Below are 24,366 nucleotides of genomic sequence, written 5' to 3'. Positions count from 1 at the left end.
TATAATAAAAAAAGAAATAAAGAAATGATGTCCTTTCTAATGCAAAAGCTCAAATTATCAGTGCAGACTGGTACCTGCTCTGCAATTCAGGCTTAGAGAGCTCCATGGAGGGCACTAAAAAGTGAAGTAATTTGTCCAAAATATGCATCAGAAGCAACATTTGATTTCAGCTCTTTTCTGACTTCAAGACTGGCTCTTTATTTCATTATACTGTCTTTGTGTAAATGTAAATTTTAAAAATCAAAGAAAATAATAGGAATTGGAAGACAACAACATAAAGTGAATCTTTACAAATCTGCCTACAAATAAAGTAGGTATTGTTCAGTTGTATCTGACTTTTCATGATGCCATTTGGGGTTTTCTTGGCAAACACACTGGAATGCTTACCATTTCCTACTCCAGCTCGTTTTACAATGGAGGAAACTGAGGCAAACAGAATTATGTGACTTACCCCAGAGTCACATAGCTAGTACGTGTCTGAGACTTGATATGAATTAAGTAAGATAAATCTTCCTGACTCCGACCCACAGTACCACCTTGCTGCTTCTTCAAAGAAGTATTTGGAACAAATCAAAGACATAATCTGATGATCATGCAGTGATTTAAAAGCAGATGTGATAGGAAATATGAAGAATTCTGGCAAGGAGTTTTTATGGAGCAAGGAGTTTTATGATGCAGTTATTTGCTCCCCGTCTATATAATTCAAAGGAATTTGGGGGTCATGAGTTGGGAATAAAGGCTTTAGGATATTTATAACCAAGAATATGAAAACTTCCAGATAGTTTTTTTTTAAACAGTACAGACTCCCCTGGGATAAAATCCTGTGGGCCAGTGAGAATGCTGACCTACAACAAGAGTCCAAGTACTTAGCATGTGATTTAGCCACAAACACAACATCCACATGAAAAGAAGAGGAATGGGGATTTAGGGGTAAAGAGCAAAACATTTTTGACTTTACAAACAAGATGTATTTGTAAAGAAAAGAAATGTTTATATAGAGAATGAGTTCTTATACAGGAATTTGGTATTTGTGGAAATTTTTGTTTGTAAAGTGAAAAAAATGTAAATATGTGATTTAGGATAATTCTCTGCAAAGATAGTTTATGTATAAATACTGTTAGCAATTAAAAAAACCCTCTGGAATTTCTCTGTTATTAAGAAAATCCTAGGAGAGAGTTCCAGTTGTTTAAAACTTGGCAGTATTTGTTGAAAGGTGTTATGACTAAGAGAAGTTAGATATAATGAATAAAGGGTCAACCTCAGAGCAAGAAAGATCTGGGGTCAAATCCCATCATTGCTCTATATTGGCTGTCTCACCATAGCAACTCCCTAAGTCTCCAAGTTGCAGAACTATTATTGGTGTTGTCAATCAACAGGCATTTATCAAGTTTTTACTCTGTGCCAAGCGTTGTGCTAAGCCTTGAGGATATAGAGATGCTGCTTCACTGAATGTTCCCCTATTCTGATGAAACCACAGATTCAAATCCTATTCTCATCTATTTCCCATCCCCAAATAATCATCTAGCTCAGTGGTCCAACAAGTACAAAAACTGCAAGAAGTGATGATTTCTTCAGTGTTGGTACTTGCCCCACCAAAGCAATTTGGGAAGCTACAATTTAATGTGCAACCTTTTAAAGTTGTTATGGCCAAAAAATTCATCATCCCATTACCAGTTTGGTGATGAGCCTCTGAAAAGGGAGCTAAACTATAGACTGTGCCATTTGTCTTCAGGCTCATACTCAAAGCCTTTCCAGTTTGGAAGGATTTGCAAAAGTGTCTACTTGGCTATCAAGGTCTTAAGAAAAACTAATATTATTTCTATGAAATAAGGAAGTGTCAAAGAGCATCAGTGAAAGAAGTAATAGCTCTGTTTTGCATAAAATACAAGTTGTCTCTTTACTGGAAGATAAGTTGAAAAGGCTTGGAGGAAGATTTTCTGCTTTCTAGCTTGTGGAGGAATGTGTATTCCAGAAAATAACAGATGAAGTGCTTTAATGAGTAGAAATAAACAACAAACAATCTAGAGCGACTCATTGGGAATTCTGTCCTGTGTCAGAAGACCAAAGAAGAATGCGACATACTAAGGAAAGGAGAGGTATCTAAGAGCATCCAGTAAAGCAACTAGTTAGCATGGTGGAATCAGGAAGATCTGAGTTCACATCTGGCCGCACATGCTTGTGGTAGCCATCTGAATGTTTTGCTATCCCCTCCAATAGTTCTAATTTAATTTCCAGATGACAATTATATAATAGTATTAACATTATAAAGCATTTTATATGCACTATTTTTCTCTTTTTCTTCCAATGGTTAATACTATTTCCCTGCTGAAATTTATTAATATTATTTAGAAAATTTTGGGGTTTACTTATTTGCATAGATAGAGGAGGTACTCAGTTGGCAGAGTGGTTAAGAAAACTGGACTTGAGTCAGAAGACCTCAATTTAAATCTTGCTTCAGGCAAGCATACTAGCTGTGTGACTCATGATAAGTCACTTAATCTCTCTTCATATGTTTCCTCATCTGTAAAATGGGCATAAGAATAGCACTTACCATCTAGCTTTTATCATCATCAACATATTGCATTCTTCAATAGAATAAAAATCCCTGGAGAGAAAGGATCATTTTGTTTTTGTATACTCACAGTGCCCATCCCCATAGTGTTTTGTATATAAAAAGTCTTTAATAAATATTTGTTTCATTTAATTGAAGTTGATGTGGTAAGCACAGGAAGTTGTAATTGCTCATTTTTTTTCATGTCCAGGAGGGAAGAATTAAAAAAAAAAGAAAAAGAAAATCACTGAATGCCAAACTTATAATAGACCATTGAAGTCAATTTCTCTATTCTCTACCTGAGGCGGGCACTGTTTCTGTGGCATTTGAATTTAAACCTGAAGAGCTCTTTTCAAGCAGAAATGCCGCCATCTTGTGGACTCTTAGGATACTGTGCTCAGTCTGTAAATTAAATTGTCTAAATCTCTCCGGTGCTTGTGATTTCACAATCAAGAGAAAAGAAAATTAGAGAATATTTCTTATTTTTCAGAGAAGTAGATTGGGAGTTAAAGTGGCTGTCTAAGGTTACATGGATATTAACTGAGCTTGAATGTGAACCCAGATCCTGTCCAAAACAGTGATATTTCACAGCTACAAATTTAATTAAGAGTGTAAGGAGTCCAAGAATTTTTGCTCTGGAATGAACTTCAGAAACTATCTAGTTCAGTAACTCTTTCTTTTTCTTTTTCTTTTTTTTTTCTTTTCTTTTCTTTTCTTTTCTTTTCTTTTCTTTTTCTTTTCTTTTTTTTTTTTTTGCTGAGGCAATCGGGATTAAATGACTTGCCCAGGGTCACACAGCCAGGGCTGGTACTCTATCCACTATACCAATTAACTGCCCCAATTCGATGATTCTTAATCTGGGTTCTGTTTACCCCTAAGAGATCTATGGATGGATTTTCAAAGGGTCATTTGGATGAGAAAAAGATGAAAAGATCGAGCGAGGAATAAATCAATGGATTGATCTTTGTTTTCACTTATTTCTAACTGAAATTTAGTCTTTTCTTCAGTCACTTAAAAGCATCTTCTGAGAAGGTGTCCTCGACTTTACACAAGAAAAGATGAGTCCATTTTAACTCAGCTTACTATGTTCCTGACCACTTTTTTATTCAATTCAGTCACTTGAAAATCTTCTAAGGGAAGGGCCCCCACCTTCTGAGCCAGGACATTTCACTTTTGGAAAGTTGCAATTGCTAGGAATTTTATAAGGGTCCAAAATCAACCTCTTTACAGTTGCCATTCATTGAATCTAGTTTTGTCCTCTGAGGAAATGCCTCCCCTATGCTTCAGATGCTTAAATGTAACCATTAGATCCCCTGAATCTTTTCCAGGTTAAATATCTTTCATTTCTTCTATCAGACTTTATATGACAGTCTCCAGTTCTTTTGCCATCTGGTGAACTATCCTCTGGATTTTCTCCATTTTTTCAACATCCTTCCTAAAATGTGATACCCCAAACTGAAACAGAGTATCCAGATGTGATCTGACTGGAACAGAATATTATAGAACTATTACTTCCCTTACTGGAGCCTAGTATAACATTAACTTTTTTTGGCTACTGTGTCACAGTGATGACTCATATTAGCTTGCATAATAGTAAACTCTTTTCATAGAGTTACTGTTTACTCATGCCTTTCCTACCTTGTATTTAAAATCTAATATTGATTTTTTTTAAATCTAAGACTTTTTTTCCTTATTAAACGTTGTCTTATTCATCCCATTATTCTAAGTTATCAAAAACTTTTTGGACCCTGGGTCACCCTGCAATAGCTTATCAATCCTGTCTTCATACTCCTGTCAGATTTGAAGTTAGCCTTCTATGTCTTTATTCAAGATATTGACAAAAATATTTAATAGCATAGGGCCAAGGATAGATAGATGCCTGAAGTACTCTATTTGAGACTTTATTCTAAAGTGACATAAACATATTAACAAAGAAGCTGTTTTGAATTCACTTAACTATATTATTATCCAGTCCCCAGTTTCTTAACCTGTGTTTCACAATCTTATGTTATGGTCTCATAACTTGATGTGAGGGTCATGAAATTATGATTTATGACTAAATGTTTAATTTGCATACCTATTTTATATCCCTATATACCCAGAGTAATGGAAAAATTTCTTGCGCAAAAAGAGATCACAAGTAGAAAAAACTTAAGAAACCCTAATCTAATTCACATTTTTTTCTTCTTCACAAGGAAATCCTAAAGGGAATTTGAAAAGGCTTTGATAAAATTATATATCTATACTATCCCCTAACCTATTTGTCTAGTTATCCTCTCAAAAAAAGAAAAAAAAAGATATTAAATTAACTTGGTTTAATTTTCCCCTCCTCATTAATTCACTGCTGCAAAAAAACAAACAAACAAACAAAAAAAACCTTTATTATCTGTTTAGGAAAGCTAGAAATGTGTGCTTTAGCATCATAAGGCAACAGTTCCATATTTCCCCATTGTATTAGACCTTGATAAGGCAACTCTGGCAGATTATCATTGAATAATCACTCCCCAGAGCTCCTAATCCTGAAGAGATGTGACTATCTGCAATAATGCTTTAATTATATTTTTTTCTCAACAGTATTTTATTTTTGTCAATACATGTAAAAATAGTTTTCAACATTCATTTTTGTAAAACTGTGTGTTCCAAATTTTTATTCCTCATTCCCTTCCCTTCCCCTCCCTAAGATACCAAGCAATTTAAGTTAAATATGTGCAGTCCTTTTAAACATATTTCCATATTTGTCATGTTGTGCAGGAAAAATCAGACCAAAGGGAATAAAACCATGAGAAAGAAAAAGCAAACATACAAACCAAAAAAAGTGAAATTACTATACTTCTATCCATATTCAGTCTCATCTTGCTGAGAAAAACCGCCAAGTCTATGGTAACTGATCATCACATAATGTTGCTGATACTGTGTACAATGCTCTCCTGGTTCTGCTCACTTCATTCAACATCAGTTCATCTAAGCCTTTAAGGTTTTTGTGAAATCAGCATGGCTTGTTGTTGATGGAGTTTTGAGTGGTCACTGCTTCCTTTTTTAAGTCTTTAAAGCCATCATAAACCAGCTAGATTTTTTTTTTACCAAGAATAGAAGTTCAGCTCACAGGCCTCTGTTTTTCCAGACTAAATATCTTCTCTATTTTGAAAATTGGAAAAAATGCAATGTTTGCTTTTTTCCTAAGACTTACACCTTTCTGATTCTCTATTATCTGATTATTTGTTTGTTTGTTTCTTTTAAATCACTGCCAATAACATCTTCCAGTAATGTAAAATGTGGTTTGTTCAAGACTAGGAAACAAAACAGAAAAGGACATTGTCATGTGCCCACCAGGGAGCATTCAAAATATAATAATGAATTTCCAGTTCAACAAAGAATATATGATAATAAAAGAAATTATAGTAATGAGTATCCATCTTTTCTTTGCTTCCTTGTAGGTTGTTCTTTTGTTCTCTGCTGTGCACTTTTTTTAGTTTTTTTTTTCTGCTTTCATATCCCCTCCTCCCATTTCACCCAACCAGGCTATAGTTAATAGATACACACAAGATACACACACACACACACACACACACACACATACACACACACGCACACATATACACAGAGAGATATACACTCATACCCATCCACAGACCCACATACATAAACATATATTATATATGTTCATACATAGAACAACATGCATATATATCTACATATACTCAAACACACACATGTGCATTCATCCATATGTAAACATGCATCTAAAACAATATTAGTATGGCTGATATATAATGTAAATTTCTCTCTTAATTGAATTTTCAAGCTGGATTATGTCTAAGATCAATGACTACTAGCCGTACTTTTTTTTCTAATAAATTCGACTCCTGATCTATTGTAGTATTTATGCACATCACATCTTTCTTATGTCTTGCTAAGTCTTCTACTTATATTCTGTTGCTTAACTTGCCTTGCTGTTATTTAATTTTCCCCCCACCTATGGATCCCTTCCTTATCTTCTCCCCTACCCTTTGCATCCCCCTCTGCTTTTCTTTCCTCCCCTTATTCCTTTATAGATTTTGGAAGATGCAATTTGTGTATCATGTGTGCATGATACACAAGTTCATGATACACATGTAATGTGTTTAATTCATTTCCAATGTAAATAGGTTTTCAGAACTATGAGCCCTCTTCCACCCTTCTAATGCCTATATGTCTATTCTTCCTCTGCAACTCATTTGTATGAATCTTTCTTTTGAGATACTTAATTCATGATTCAATCATAAACATATGGTATACATTTCCATGTAGAAAATAGAAACAATTTGTCCATGTTAAGTTCCTTACAATCAATTTTAAATATTGGCTCTTATGTTAAATTTTCTACTGTGTTCTGGTTTGGTTGATAGGAAGTCCTGAAAATCTGCAAGTTTATTGAATGTTCTTTTTTTTTCATTGAATATTATAGATTATTTCCCTGGATATGATATTTTTGGCTATAGGCCTAGTTCTTTTGATTGCCAGGATATATGGTTCCAGGATCTGTGGTCTTTTATTGTGGCTGTTGATAAGTCCCATGCAATTCTAACTGTAGCTGCAGCATATTTGAATTATTTTTTCCTTGCTTTTTGCAAAATTTTCTCTTTGACCTAGGAGGTTTCAAAATTTAGCAATAATATTCCTATGTGTTTTCCACAAAGGATCTCTTCTGAAGTGGTGATTGTTGGCTTTTTTCTATTTCTACTTTTCCCTCATGATCTGTCACTCCAGGACAATTTTCTTAGATTATTTCTTCCATTTTTGTATCAAGTTTCTTTTTTTGGTCACAGCTTTCAGGTAGTTCAATTATTCTTTTTTTCCCTTTTCTTCCTTCCTTCCTTCCTTCCTTCCTTCCTTCCTTCCTTCCTTCCTTCCTACCTTCCTTCCTTCCTGTCTTCCTTCCTTCCTTCCTTCCTTCCTTCCTTTCTTTCTTTCTTTCTTTCTTTCTTTCTTTCTTCTTTGCCGAGGCAATTGGGGTTAAGATTTGAAAGATCCAATTATTCTTATATTTTCTTTTCTTAATCTGTTCTCCAGATTTTCCTATGTTTCTTATTTTTCACATTTTGTTCTATTTTTTCATTCTTTATATTCTATTTTATTATTTCTTAGTCTTTTACAGCAGTAGTTCTCAAAGTCTGGTCCAGAGCATCCTGAGGAATCGCTGAAATCCTTTCAGAGAGTCTACAAATTCATAATTGGTTTTTATTTTTAATGTGATCAATATCTATAACTATAACCAACATAAACAAAAACTCTTTGGACAGATCCTGAATCATTTTTAATAGGATAAAGATATTGAGAACAAAAGTTTGAGGACCACTGCTCTTACAGCTTCACTGATTTCCAAGGTGTTGAACAGTTCTAATTATTTTCAAAGAGTTATTTTCATCTTTATGATTCCATACCTCCTTTTCTAGTTGGATAATTTTTTTCATAATCCTCTTGTTTTTCTTGGATGGTTTTTATTTTATTTTATTTTGGTTTAGTTTTTCCTCGCCTCTCATTTGATTTTTAAATTCTCTTTTGAGTTCTATAAATTCTCTCTGGACAAAGAGTCATTTACTTCTTTGGGGTAGAAGAAGCTCTTTTTACTTCAGTGTTCTCCTCTGAAGATGAACCCTGGTTTTCCTATTTCCATCGTAAGTTTCTATGTCAGGGTTCTTTCTTCTTTGCTGGGTTTTTAAAAATTAGAATTAGAGTGTGAGCACCTCTAATCATCAGATGTGGAGACAGAGTCTCTTGCTTCACCTTAGCTCTGTTCTCTGACCAGGAGCCCCAAACCAAGAGCTCCACTTTCCTGCAAGTGCCTGCATCCAGCAGCACCCCTGCCTCACAGCCTCTGCACTCCTAGTATACTGATTCCTTCTTGCCCAGGGCCTTGTCTTAGTAGCACATCTGGGCCTGGTGTTCCTAATCAGCCTAGGTTCATTCAGTCTTTCCATACTTAGATCCCTGACTGCTCAAGCTGTTTGGGAGGTGAAAGTTTCTACGGTTCTTGTCAAAGCTCCACTACACTCAGCTACTCCTAGAATTCCCTATTTAGTATTTCTGTGGAGCTAGCTGAGAGGTATGTACTTCATATGGGTTAATCCCAAATTGGGGTCTTTCTTTGGACCTTCTTTTTTTATTTTTTATTAAAGCTTTTTATTTTCTTTTTTATTATAGCTTTTTATTGACAAAACATATGCACGGGTAATTTTTCAACATTGATCCTTGCAAACATTTCTGTTCCAACTTTTCCCCTCCTTCCCTCCACTCTCTCCCCTAGATGGCAGGCAGTGCCATACATGTTAAACATGTTAAAGTCTATGTTAAATACAATATGTGTGTATCTATTTATACAGTTCTCTTGTTGCACAAGAAAAATTGGATTTAGAAAGGTAAAAATAACCTGGGAAGAAAAACAAAAATAAAGCTTTTTATTTTCAAAACATATGGCTGGATAATTTTTCAACATTGATTCTTGCAAAACCTTGTGCTCCAAATTTTCCCTTCCTTCCTTCCACCCCCTCCCCTAGATGGCAAATAATCCAATATATGTCAACATGTCAAAATATATGTAAAATGCAATATGTGTAAACATATTTATACAATTATTTTGCTGCACAAGAAAAATCAGATCAAAAAGGAAAGAAAATGAGTAAGAAAACAAAATGCAAGTGAACAATAACAAAAAAGGTGAAAATATTATATTGTGGTCCCACTCAGTTCCCACTGTCCTCTTTCTGGGTGCAGATGGCACTCTTCATCACAAGATCATTGGAACTGGCCTCAATCATCTCATTGTTGGAAACAATCACTTTCTTTGGACCTTCTTGAATTGTACCTCAAGGACTCCTGTTCTGCCTCAAGTCTTCTTGATTTTTCACCATAAGGCATAAATTTGTTTTGTTTGTGGGGGAAATCTAGAGAGCTTGAAATTTACTGACCTACTCTATCATCTTCCCAGAGTCCTTTCCCCTGAGCCTACATTTTATTTTATTTTATTTTATTTTTGTAAAGTCAGATTGTGAAGTCAGCATAACAAATTCTTTAAAATATATTTCTTTGTTTATTAAAGCTTTTTATTTACAAAACACATGCATGGGTAATTTTTCAACATTGACCCATCCAAATTATCCCCTCTTTCCCCCCATCCCCTCTCCTAGATGGCAGGTAGTCCAATACATGTTAAATATGTTAAAATATATGTTAAATCCAATATATGTATACATATTTTTTCAGTTATCTTGCTGCACAAGAAAAATTGGATCAAGAAGGAAAAAAGAGAAAAAACTGGGAAAGAAAACAAAATGCAAGCAAATAACAACAAAAAGAGTGAGAATGCTATGTTATGTTCTACACTCAGTTCTCACAGTTCTCTCTCTAGGTGTAAATGGCTCTCTTCATCACTGAACAATTGGAACTGATTTGAATCATCTCAACATTGAAAAGAGCCATGTCCATCATAATTGATTATCGTATAGTCTTGTTGTTGCCATGTATAATGATGTCCTGGTTCTGCTCATTTCCCTTAGCATCAGTTCATGTAAATCTCTCCAGGCTTTTCTGAAATCATTCTGCTGATCATTTCTTACAGAACAGCAATATTCCATAACCTGTATATACCATAATTTATTCAGTCATTCTCCAATTGATGGGCATCCACCCAGTTTCCAGTTTCTTGCTACTACAGAAAGGGCTGCTAGACCCACATTTTATAAAGACATTGCTAAACAAAAGGTCATCTAGAGAAATGATCTCTAAACTTTTTGGCCATATACTACTGTCAGTAAAAATGAGTTTAGAGAACACACTCTTAATCTGTGTCTTGTTCATATATTAAAATAATTATTTATATTATAAAACATAACAAATTGATTCAAAAAAGAACGAAACAAAGATGAAGAGATGTTTGGTTTTAAAGTCAAGAGGGAGTCATTGGTATTAAGTGAGTTATTGTTTGTTTGTCTTTAATTTTTGAAGAGGACCAAAGACATCATTGGGTGATGTCTTGACTTTCAAGTGAATTAGTTTTAAAAAAGCAGAGTTGCACAAAGTTGTCAGCCTCACTTTCTCTCCCAGAATCACCAAAGTCCAGTGGCAAGACAAAAGTCAGAATAACCAGCAATGACCTGGGATGCCATAGATGTCCTTGGGGTCTGACCAAGATTTAAGCACTCCAACAGCCTGCTTCAGCCACCTTCATGACTGCTGGAACAAATTCCTTCACATGTTGAAGTAGATATGCCCCTAACTTACTGATGGATTTGAAGCTTGTTGGCTCCTCTTACCCTAGTTTAGCCTGTCTGCCAAGATGGTTTCACTGGCATGTGGGCCACTAAGCAAAATATAACTTCTTAGAGCCACAGATGAGAAATGAATGACAGAGAGACTCCAAGGTGGGTATATAGGGGAGTGATATAGCAGCCTATCCTTTAGCAAATCATTTTGGCAGCTCAACCAAAGAAGGTTGAATAGGGGAGAGACTTGAGACTGTAAAATCAATTAAAAGCTTATTGCAAAAATCCAGGTGAAAGATGATGTAGAGATGAGTTATGCTTACAGCTCTGTGGATAAACAGGAAAAGGATAGGGGATAAATGTGTGGAAGCATTGCAGAGGCTGAAGTGATGATATGACAGCATTTTGGAACATTATTGAATTCCTGACTTCAATTCTATACACTTACATACAATCTTTGCTATTCCTTAATAGTTTTTTGTTTGTTTGTTGTCGTTATTGTTTTTTTTTGCTGAGGTAATTAAGTGACTTGTCCAAGGGTCACACAGCCAGAAGTGTTGTGTCTGAAGTCACATTTGAACTCAGGTCCTCCTGACTTCAGGATTCTATTCACTGTATCACCTAGCTGCCCCTTCCTTAATAGTTTTGAATTAATTTAGAGTGATTAGTTTTTCCATTTAGGTAGCAGTCACCAATTATGGAATGGTGCCTAATAGTATCTGAAAGTATAACTGACCACAATCAAAATCTGACTCTGAACAATAATTCATTTCTCCCCACATCCTCTGTTAGACAAACACACACACACACACACACACACACACACACACACACACACACTTTTTTGTCTTTAAGTATTAAAAAAGTTTTCATTTCCTTGAACTGGTGACCTCAATTTTCCCACCTATTTCTGAACTTGATTCTCTATGGCCCCACAGGCTTAAGATTCTGGGGCGGGGGGGGGGGGGAGAGGAAGGGGGAGAGGGGAAATAGAAAACAGTAATTCCTTCTTCTGTACAGCTTATCTACTGGAATAGAAGTGAGAGGCACAGTGGTCTCAAGAAATATTGGAGAGCCTCTGCTTCTCAAGCTTATTCCCAAACCTGCTTCTGTCTACCTCCGTATTCAGCAAAGCATTAGGATAGTAGCAAGCTTTCTTCATCTCTTATAAGAGATTCCAACAAAACAGCTTACTAAAATCTCTATTTTGAGGGCACCCATCATTCTTTCAGTTAGCCAAGTTTGCAACTTGGAATGATTCTTCACTCTTTCCTCTCCCCCATCACTTCCACTGAAACAGTGTTCAACATCATTGTTTCTATCTCTACATCTCTTGTATTTGATCCCTCTTTATTCAGTCACACAGCCATCTTTTTCTCTCCCAGACTATTCTAACAGCTTCCTCCAGCCTCTTGTCTCCATTCTCTCCCTTTCTTAACCCTTTCCATACAAAACTGTCAAAGTGATATTCTTGAAGTGCAGGTCTGACCATATTATTCTTCAGCTTAAGAACCAGCCCTTGCATCTAGGATAAAATATAAATTCCTCTGTTTGGTTTTTAAAGCTCAGTACAATCAAGCTCTAGCCACCTTTCACAGATTTACTGAACTTCAGAAACTGCACTTTAACCAGTCTATCCTGCTTTTTGTTCCCCGCGAAGGACATCTCATGTCTTTGCACAGGCTATCCAGAGCCGAGCCTTAAATGCCCTACCTTCGCCACCACTTATAATCTCTAGCTTCTCTTGGAATATAGCTCAAATACCACTTCCTACGCGAACCCTGTTCTGATGCTATCAGTAGCTGATGTCTTCTCCCAGAAATCACTTTATATATATTTGTATATAATTGTTTATGTATATATTTTTTCTTCTTTTGTATTTTTAGCACCTAGTCTACTATTTGGTACATTATAGATAAGCTTATTAAATTCTTGATTGATGAATAGAAGGAAAAAAGATCTTCTGAATGGAATTTTTGAGAGATGCCAAGGTAAATCAAACTCATATCCGAGTTTTTAAAAAATTATAAATAGTGAGGTCTTGACCATTAAAAACACAAACAAATCTCTGTATACTTAACTGAGCCAAAATCCATAGATCACTGAATGTCAGAACTGGATGGGAACCCAGAGATCATTCACTTCAAACTGTTACTTAAAAAGAGATTTTCTGTACAATATTCTTGACACCCAAGGTCACCAAAAAGCCATTTGAAAACCTCAAATACTGGGGGATACATGAATCCATTTTTAGACAGCTATTTTTTTGGAGGCAGCTAGGTGGTGGAATGCAATGAGTAGAGCTCTGGACCTGGAATCAGGGAGACCAGCCTCAGACACTAGGTGAATGAGCCTTGGCAAATCATTTAATCTCTGTTTGCCTTTATCCACTAAAGAAAGAAATGGCAAACCACTTCAATAAATTTGCTAAGGAAATCCATGGATAGTATTGGTGATATGGTCCATGGGGTCATGAAGAATTTGTTTGCTTTTACATCAAAGCAAACTCCCCATTTATTAAACACCTATTATGTCACTGCATCATACAAAATGAATAACAGAAACTATTCTCAAAGAAAACTTATATTCTACTCAAGTCATAAAATATTTATGCAGTTAGGGAAATATAAAGTAACTTATTAAAGAAAGTGGTTATGTGACTTGACTAGAAAGTGACACAACTAGAAAATAATTAAGACTGTATTTGAACTCAGATCTTTCTGACTTCCAAGTCTAGTGCTCTAGCCATTGTGTCACCTACCTGGACTATAATAATGGCTTCATTTTTTAAAAACAAAATTAAATTAATTTTTTTCAATTAACAAAAATATTTATTTTTTCCTGCCTTTACTAAAACCCCAAAACAAATCCCTGTAAAGCAAATCTATAAGTATCTTGAATTCACCATGTTCAAATAAAAACTAATTACTATACATATGTTTTGAGAATAAAAAGCTTTAATAATAGGAATCATGTTTGGCTATTGCATTGATCAGAATTTTAAAAAGTTTTTGTGGCTCTCCTGCCACAAGTTTCTCTCCATTCCAGTTTATCTTTCTCACAATTACCAATACAATTTTCCTAGAGTGAGGGTCTGACCATATCCTTATCCTATTCAATAAACTCCAATGTCTCCCTGTTATTTCCAGAATCAAATAAGTACTCTTCCACTCAGCAGAATGATTTATATGTGATCACGCTAGCTCTCACTTATTACCCAGGAGACATAAATATAATATCTGATTCAGCCTAGTCAGTAGGTGTGGTACAAAGAATTGCCACAGCCCAAATAAAATTTGCAGCTTCTAATATATATCAGCTCTTTAAGGAACTTCAGGAGCAAGTGAGAAAGCATCCAGGAAAGATTTATATCTTGCATGTCCACTCACATAGTGGACTTTCAGGTCCTATTTTTGATGGGAATTCAAAGGCAGATAGCCTTTTAACTATGTTAGTCAGTACACCTTTATTTCAGGAGGCCCAGGAATCCCATTCTAAATACCATCAGACTGCTCGAGCTTTGCGTTTACAATTTGGGGTAACAAAAGAGGAAGCTAGGAGCATAGTAATAAGCTGTATAGCTTGCCTTCCTTTCCACCCTTCTACGCTCCCTCCAGGGAAGAACCCTCGTGGTTTGAGACCCAATGAAATCTGGCAAATGGATGTGACCCATTATAAATCTTTTGGAAGTCTGTCTTTTATCCACGTTGTGGTAGACACCTTTTCAGGATTCACTTTTGCAATACCAGCAGCAAAAGAGACAGCCCAAGTGGTCACTGAATTCCTCACACAAGCATTTGCCATTATGAGTGTGCCACAAGCAATAAAAACAGACAGTGGTCCTGCATATACCTCCAAACATTTTGCACACTTTTGTGCACAGTATAAGATTTTACACACCACTGGCATACCCTTTAATCCTCAAGGACAGGCAATAGTAGAGAGGAGAAACAGAGACATTAAGACGCTGCTCCAAAAACAAAAGAAAGGGGGAGCCACAGGTAATCCTAGAGAACTTCTAAATCTAGCTCTTTATACTATTAACTTCTTGATTTTTGACAAAGATGCACTGGATCCGGCAGACAGGTTTTATAATCCACCAGAAGTATAGTGTCCAGTGTGAGCGGCTCCGCTATCTTTAGATAATTGCCAGGTGATGTGGAGAGACCCAGAAAGTGGTGAATGGAAGGGACCTGATAGGCTAACTTGTTGGGGGAGAGGGTTTGCTTGTATCTCTACAGGTGGAGAAGGAATCAGATGGGTGCCAACGAGCCGTATTCGCCTTGTCCATCACAGAGAGATGGAGAAGACCCTTGAAATGAAGGAGAAGACCCAAGAAATATCGGGTTGTGCTGTTGCTGATTGTGCTCACCATTGAAAGAGTGTGGCAGTTATGGTGTTTGACACATGGATATAGAAAATTGTTGGACTTCAAAACCCTCAGAAATCATTGGATTCTTTGAGACATAAGACTTGAAAGCTCTCGGGAATCATTGGATTTTCTGAGACATAAGATTATTACAGGACTTCAAAATCTGCTGGAATCATTGGATTCCCTAACACATAAAAAGACTTTTGCAGGACTTGAAAAACGTGGGGAGATCATTGGATTCCCTGATATGTGAAGCAATGGACAATAGATTGGTTTTGGACTATCTCTTGGCTGCTGAAGAAGGCGTATGTGTGACTGCTGTTTACATACTCTCCTTCTAGGACTTCTGGCAATCTTTTACAACACCATATTGATTTATATTGTTTGTTATACTGTTACTTGCGTGTACAATTCATGTTTGTTACACCACATCAAGCCTGCACTGACTGTGGGGAGAGTCATTACTAATAGCCTCTGCGTTATTGCTATGTGCTTGTATAATACCCCCCATGTTGATGGGTTTGTGCATACCTGTTTCTAATAAGAGCCTTCAGCCCAGAAACCTGCTAGCAACCCCCACTTCCCTTTGGTGCTTTTCATCTCCCTTCCTGAGATGTCAGGGAGGGTGTGACTATCTCCTTTTTAGTGCTTTCACCTCCCTTCCTGAGGAGTCAGGGGGAAGTGATCACCTCCTTTTCGGTGCTTTCACCTCCTTTCCTGAGAAGTCAGGGAGGGTGTGATCACCTCCCCTTGGGGGATCTGACCTCCCTGAGGAGTTGGGGATGGCATGACCACCTTTGTTCTAAAACAAAAGAAAGCGGGAGATGTAATAGGCTGAGGCTCAAGTTGATGCACTGAGGTCCCAAGCACATGAGGCTAAATAGTAATTGGACCATACTCTATTAATATATATGCTTAGAGAAAGAATTGGCCCCTGCCCACTCTCTGTGCAAGTCCTGATGTGTTATATAGAAATGACGTTTTTGGTGGGTTGAGGCAAGGGATCTGAAAGGGAAGTGGAAGGAGAGACTGCTGGCTGGCATCTTGACATAGCTGCTTGCACTGCTATCGCCACTGTCCTTCACCTCCAATCCCCCTCTGCTAGCTGGCTTCCTGTCACAGCTGCCCATATTGCTATCGCAATTCTTCTTCACCTCTTCAATAAAGATTGAAGATTTTCCCCTTAATCTGAATTCCTGACTCCGGTTGATTTTAAATACGCAGTCATCACAGATTAAGAAGGAAAAAAAAATGAGAAAGAAAACAAAATGCAAGCAAACAACAACAGAAAGAATGAAAGTGCTGTGTTGTAGTCCACACTCAGTTCCCACAGTCCTCTCTCTTCGTGTAGATGGCTCTCTTCATCACAAGATCATTGTAACTGGCCTGAATCATCTCATTATTAAGAAGAACCACATCCATCAGGATTGATCATCATATAATCTTGCTGTTGCCATGTACAATGATTTCCTGGTTCTGCTCATTTCACTTAATATCAGGTCATGTAAGTTTCTCCAGGCCTCTCTAAAATCATCCTGCTCGTTGTTTTTTATAGAACAATAATATTCTGTAACATTCATACAGCATCACTTATTCAGCCATTCTCCAACTGATGGGCATTCATTCAGTTTCCACTTCCACTACAAAAAGGGCTGCCACAAATATTCTTGTACATACGGGTCCCTTTCCCTCCTTTAAGATTTCTTTGGGGTATGAGCCCAGTAGTAACACTGCTGGGTCAAAGGGTATGCACAGTTTGATAACTTTTTGAGCATAGTTCCAAACTGCTCTCCAGAATGGTTGGATCTGTTCACAACTCCATCAACAATATAAAAGTGTCCCAGTTTTCCTGTATTCCTTCCAACATTTGCCATTATCTTTTCCTGTCATTTTAGCCAATCTGAGAGGTATGTAATGGTATCTCAGAGTTGTCTTAATTTGCATTTCTATGATCAAGAGTCATTTAGAGCGCCTTCTCATATGATTAGAAATAGTTTTAATTTCTTCATCTGAAAATTGTTCATATCCTTTGACCATTTATCAATTGGAGAATAGCTTGTATTCTTATAAATTTGAGTCAATTCTCTGTATATTTTAGAAATAATGTCTTTATCAGAATCAGGTATCATTTTCTGCATAAAGGCTGTGTTAAGGTCCACAGTCGCTAGTGCCTTTTCTCCTAAAATAGATTGTTTTTATTTTGGATGTACTTATATATGTATACATTATCTCTACCTCAATAGAATGAATAGTCCCTGACTATAAGGACTGTTTTCATTTTTGTCTTTATATTTCAAGTGGCTGTCATACAGTAGGTGCTTAATAAATGTTTGTCAATCATCAATAAATAGCTTTAGGACCCACATGTGCATATATGTGTGTGGCGGCCCTTTTTGTAGTGGCAAGAAACTGGAAACTGAATGGATGCCTATCAATTGGAGGATGACTGAATATGTTCTGGTATGTGAATATTATGGAATATTATTGTTCTGTAAGAAACGACCAGCAGGATGATTTCGAGAGAAGCCTGGAGAGACTTAATGAACTGATGCTAAGTGAAATGAGCAGAACCAGGAGATCATTGTATATGGCAACAAGATTATACAATGATCTCTTCTGATGGATGTGACTCTCTTCAATTATGAGATGATTCAGACCAATTCCAATAATCCTGTGTTGAAGAGAGCCATCTGCACCCAGAGAAAGGACTTTGGGAACTGAGCGTGGTTCACAACAAAGCATTTTCACTCATTTTGTTGTTGTTTGCTTGCATTTTATTTTCTTTCTCATGTTTTTTCCTATTTGATTTGACTTTTCTTGTGCAGCAAGATAATTGTGCAAATATGTTTGCATAAATTGGATTTAACATATATATTTGTACTGTGTTTAACATATAATAGATTATTTGCCATCTGGGGAATGGGTGGGAAAAGGGAGGATGGAAATTGGAACACAAGGGTTTGAGAGGATCAATGTTGAAAAAATATTCATGCATATGCTTTGAAAATAAAAAGCTTTAATAGAAAAATAAATAAATAGCTTTAAATGCCAGGATAAGGAGTATGTTTTTTCTAGAGGCAATATGCAGGCACTTCTATCTCCCCCCATCCTCCAACTAAGTTCTTTCCTCTGAGGACAGGAGATCAGGCAGTCTCTTCAAAATGGAAAGTTTTTGAATACTTTACGACAGCTGTCATATTCCCCTGAGTCTTATTTTTCATGGGCTAAATAGCCCCAATTTCTTCATATAATCTGAGCACAATATAGTCTCCTATCCTCTCACTATCCTTTAGGACCACCATGGAACCCTCTGAATTTTGTTATCTTTTTAAAAGTATGACTAGAATTGCTTCAGGACTAGAAGTTATGCTCAAGGCAGGGTTTTACATCTGCATTTGCCAGAAAAGACATTTTAAGATATCTATGGATTCAGTTGAAAGCTAAAAGCATTCCCTCCCCCAAAATAAAATTTCTCTTCTAAAACATTCACTCACACACACACACACATACAAAATAAATTTCAACACCAAAATGGAAAGCTGTGGTAAAGGGAAGCCATCACACTTCAGACAATGTCCTAAAAGGAGCTATGATACAGAGAAGGGAATTCTGTAGAACTTATTCTGGAAAGAAAAACTCATGGCTATTTATATTTAGTCTTCAGAAAGAAAAGCAGCAAAAGGAAAACATAGACTCCAGACCTCAGACATAAAGTAAGCTCCTTCAGCAGTGTGGTCTCTACAGCACCAAAGGTTCTTTTATGTAATTATGGTACCAGAACAGACAATAGGAGGAAGTTAATTAGTGTGGCAACTAATGTACTTGACCTCCTTTTGGGGAGCAGTTAACTCCTGTGAATAGCTACAGTTCAGTGTTTTAGTCCAATAGCAAAAAGGATATTAAATTAGAATTCCTTGGGAAACCACATTTGATAAGCTACTGATTCTCCTTTTCATTCAATAAAGCAGCAGTGGATGCTAAATGATCAGTGTTAGGAAGCCAAAAAGAAAAAAAAAGTAATCTCAAAAGAAATAAATACTAAATGAAACCCTGAGTCTAGAAAACAATTTAGTAGAGCAATTACATTTCAGTGAAACAAAAGGAAATTTACAGAATGACAGAAATAACATATAAATGGACTAAATTTGAGAAAGAGAATATTTGGGGACAAAACTAAAATCTAATGAAACTTAAAAGGAATGAGGGCATAGTATGTTGCTATGAGAAAATGAGACAAAAACCACAAACCTAGTATCACTTCTCTAGCTTGGGTGTGGATAAAAAAAGAATTTGATGGGATGGGAGTAGAACAATTTTCTTATTGTAGCAACTTTTCCATTTGGGGAAGTAGGGCCCTGAGGATACTCATCTCAGTTAGTGGTTATGATATAACTTAAGAATTAAAACTGATTTCCTAATTTGGAGCACAAGATTTGCAAGGATGAATGTTGAAAACTATCTTTGCATGTATTTTGAAAATAAAAAGCTATTATTTTTTAAAAAATGATTTCCTGACCATTTAGATGACAATTGAACTGAGGACTGAAAGAAAACGATAGAAAGGGTAGTTAATAGAAACACAAATTTCTTTTTGTTTTGTTTTGTTTTTGCTGAGGCAGGCAATTGATGTTGAGTGACTTTCCCAGCTAAGGAAGTGTTAAGTGTCTGAGGTCAGATTTGAACTCAGGTCTTTCAAAAACACAATTTCTAAGAAAACTCGAAAGAGCAAATTCAATTTCAATCAAGCCTCTGAATGTGGGTAAAGTCTTCTGGATAGTTTTAAGGAAGAGTTTCTAAACTTTCTGATGTCTGACTGAAAAAGCTGACAAGAGCTTCATACATTGGTTGAGAAAATTGATTGAGTAGGGCTACAGAGAGCTTTGACTGAGAAGGTTGACTAAAGAGAACTATAGTTCTCACTAACAAGGAGAGGCTTCCTAATCACAGCACTTCCAGGAGAGGAGGTTATGAAGATAGTACTTACGTTGGGCATTATATCTAAGGCACAGTAAGAGGCTGAAAAAGCAGGCTAGCTTTTCCTCAGTAGGAGGTTTTTCCAAACCTTTTCATCTCTCTTCAGATATGGTTCCCACTTTACCAGCCTCTCAGATGACAACAACTTTGTGTCAGATTTTACTGGAAAAAAAAAATCAGTTCATTCACCATGAGCTCTTTCTTCCTCCCTTTTCTTCTTTTCACATTATTTAATTGTTTTCCTACACTATCTGCTCCTTTTGCTGTATCACAAGAGAGAGCCCTTCTCTTTGCATTCACACATGATTCCATTCCATCCTATGTACTCTAGCAGATTTTCCTCCATCATCCCCACTCTCTTACTAATTTTCAATCTCTCTTTGTCTGGTAACTGCTTCTCTATTGGCAACAAATAAGCCGAAGTTTCCCTGAGTAAAAAACAACAATAGCAAAAGAAAAACAAAATCTCATTTAGTGCTCTGCTTCTTAAATTCATTCTCAGTGCTCCTCATCCCTAGCCTAAAATTCTTCTGGGATGTGAGGAAAAAGGAACAAATTTGCTTCTTTTTTCTTCAATTGTTGGAACTACCTCACACAAGGGAAAAACTTTTGGATTTGGAGTTAGATGGCTTAGATTCAAATCTCAGCTTTCAAATCCTGCTCACTTGGCCTTTTTGGTCTTCAGTTTTTTCATTTATAAAATGCACTAAATGGTCTCTGAGATCCCTTCCAGGTTTATGATTTATAATCCTACAAGAATAGAAAATCCTTCCCTCTACCGAATTCCAGAAGGAAGAGAAGTGGAAGAGGAAATGAGTGATAATTTGTAGGTATGCAAGTGAGAAACCTCAATCTGAAAAAACTTTTTCACCCTAAACATTCAAGCCCAAAGTTTCTTATTTATTGGAAATGAGGGTTCCATAATATAAGCTAGTTGCTGAGCCACTTCCTTCTGAGTCTTCATCATTCTGTGTCCCAACAAATATCTTACTCTCCTATTGCCTGTCACTACACATACATTGGATATCACTTCCTCTTCTTGCAAGGACGTGCCCATAATCTGATGGCAGAAAGGATTCAGGTCTTTAACATCCTAAAATGACTATGGAACACTATTTCTATTTCTGTAACCCTTCATCTTTTATTTAGGTGCCATTGGGGATTATGACAGAGAGAAAATAATTCTAGATTTGTCAGAGGAACCAAATTTAAATCTTATTACTACCAAGTACCACCCAACTGACCTTGAACAAGATATATGACTCTTCTGGGTTCCATTTTCCTCATCTATAAAATGAGAGTACTGAATAAGATGAGCTTTAAGGTCCTCTCTAGTTCTGAATCTCTGATCCTGTAGATAGTTGAAAATTTTCTCTACCTGGTATACTCAAGGACTCCTGGAATTTATGAAAGGCAATATGGTAGAGAGCTGACTTTCTGATCCCACCATCGACACGTATTATGTTATCTTAGACAGAGCAGCAGACAGCTTTCCATGACACTATGTAACAGATGTGCTTTAGTAGTAATTTTCTTACCTAGGATTTCTTTAAATCCATGAAATCACAGGTGCACTGCCTATTCCTATGCGAATCTGATGTAATAGAACTGTGCAACCTGATCTTTGGGGTTACAATGATCCAAATATTCATATAGACTATTTGTGCCTGTCCTGTGATAGAGTTTTCTGAGTGCATACTGGTCTGATCAGCCATGGTCAGACACGCTATTCTTGACATAGTGATGCCATTTTGGTCCTCTTCAAGCACAGAGGATAGAAAGGTTGTATTAACAGAGGCAGTGCATCCAAAATGAGGGGAAAGACAGCCTCACTGTACTTCATAAGCATTCACTACATCTGAAGCATAGTGTCCACTTCCTGCTTAGCATATTTTTGGGGAGGATATTGACAAAATGGAGCACATTCTAACAGAATTGTCCTGTTTCCCAAAACCAGAAATTTTCATGCAGGGACTGGATGATGACTTGTGGGCATCATAGAGGAGATTTTTAGTCAGGAACAGGTTGAACTGGATAACCTCTGAGATCCTTCCAATTAAGTTTCTGTTTATTATTATATTTACTGAATAAAATTATATGTTCTCAATTTCAAAGCAAACATTTTCTCATTCTTTTCTCAATTTAAATTTACTTGTTCTTATCTTCTCTGGTACATCATTGATTTTTGCAAGTTAAATAATCAATGTCCTTTTAAATGTCTCTTTTGTTGAACATTCATATTTTTTCATTGATAATTAGTTTTAGATTTGTAGAGTGCGCTATTTTGGGTTGCATCCAGAGCATCTTTTCTTTTTAGAATATATTATTCTCTTCCCTTTGATCATTTCTAGTGGGTATAGAATGGTCTTGTGTTAGCTTAATTTACTTTTCTTATTGAATGGCTTTGTGTTAGTCTAATTTCCTTTCCTTTATATTCAAAGGTATTTTTCTTACATGTTTGCAGAATGTTATATGCTGAGTTGGTATTTTGAAAATACACTAAATAAGGGGAGCTAGATAGTACAGTGGATGAAACACCATCCCTAAAGTCAGGAGGACCTGAGTTCAAATCCAGCTTCAAACACTTAATACTTATTAGCTATGTGACCCTGGGTAAGTCATTTAACCCCAATTGCCTTGCAAAAGAAAATACATGAGGTAAAAGGACTATAAGCATTAATATAGTATCTAAACTGTGCTAAGAGCTTTTTATAAATATTATTTTGATACCTTTGGAGGGAGGTGCTATTATTATTCCCATTTTACAGATGAGGAAACTGAGACAAACAGAGGTTAAGTAATTTGTGCTGGGCCACACAGCTAGTAAGCTTCTAAAGTCAAATTTGAACTAAAGGCATCTTGGCTCCAGTTTCAGTGCTCTGTCCATTGTGCTACCAGCCACCTTTAGAGAAGAGGATATGGATCATTTATTCCTGGAGCTGAGGATACAGTGACAGCAAACCTCTCCTACTTATGTGGAGCAAATGAGGCTCAAAAAATAACTGGAAGAAATCCCAGGTATCCTCTCATCCAGGAGTCCTTATCCTTTTCTCTGTCATGGAACCTTTTTAGCAGTCTGATCATACCTCTGAGCTTCACCTTTCTCAGAAAATGTTTTGAAATGATTGAAGAAAATGCCAAATTTTAGGTAGAAGTTGTTGAAATTAAAGATATAATTTTTCTTTTCTGATCCAAGTTCATAGACCCTCTGAATTCTATCCCCAGATCCCTTGGGAGTACATAGAATCTAGATTAAAAACTCCTGAACCAGATTTAAGAATCCATTCTATGTTACAGGAGCCACCTGCTAGTGGCTGCTAGGGATCAAATTTTGACCAGCAGAATAAATCCCTTCATGTGAGAAGATGATCACGATACAAGAAGACTGAGAGGCAGTTGCATTCTGACTTCTCTCTTCTTCCCTCTGCTTTCAACTTATTTCATTCCCAACCCACAAGCAACATCTGCTTCAGGAAAGAAATTTGCAATTTCTGCAAGTATGTTATGATTCACAGCTGTGGGGACTTTCAGAGAACCAACCTGCCCTTTAAATGTACAATCCTTTTAACCCCTTTATCCAGACTTTCTGGGTTCTGTACTTATGGGTAGTCTTCAACAATTCTAGATCTAAAATTCTGGGATTCATTCTACCCTTAATTAAATAAAATACACAAGATTTAAATTAAATTGAAATGTGCTTAATTTTTATTAAAAACCCCAAGTTACAGATCCCAAGTTAAGACCCTCTGAATCCAATATCCGCATTCTATATCTGAGGAAACTGAGGTGCAAAGACATGAAAGTAATTTTCCTATACACACAAATAGTAATCAACAGAGCTGGGATTTAAACTTTTGAATCCATACTTAGACTCTTTTCACTAGAAGAAGCAAGAAGGTAAGTAGGCCATAGCCAGGGAAGATATGACAAGATACTCTTTTCTCTCCTTTACTGATCTTTCCTCCCCCTTTGACACTCTAACTTTATTGAAACTAGTTGATGACAGAGATACAAATGTAACAAAGAAATTTGTCATAAAACATAATATTTTAAATGTATAAACTGTGGACATTTTATAGACCATTATAGGTAAAATATAATGTGATAATTATATTTATTTATATTCATACCCTAAATATTTATTAATAACATACAATATATTATTTATTATATAATACATAAGGACATATATGTATATGTGTGTGCATGTATAGGATATATGTATAGCTTGT

Source organism: Antechinus flavipes, chromosome 2 (genome assembly GCF_016432865.1).
Source record: "Antechinus flavipes isolate AdamAnt ecotype Samford, QLD, Australia chromosome 2, AdamAnt_v2, whole genome shotgun sequence".
NCBI classification, from domain to species: Eukaryota; Metazoa; Chordata; class Mammalia; order Dasyuromorphia; family Dasyuridae; genus Antechinus; species Antechinus flavipes.
This window is presented reverse-complemented; position numbering follows the sequence as displayed.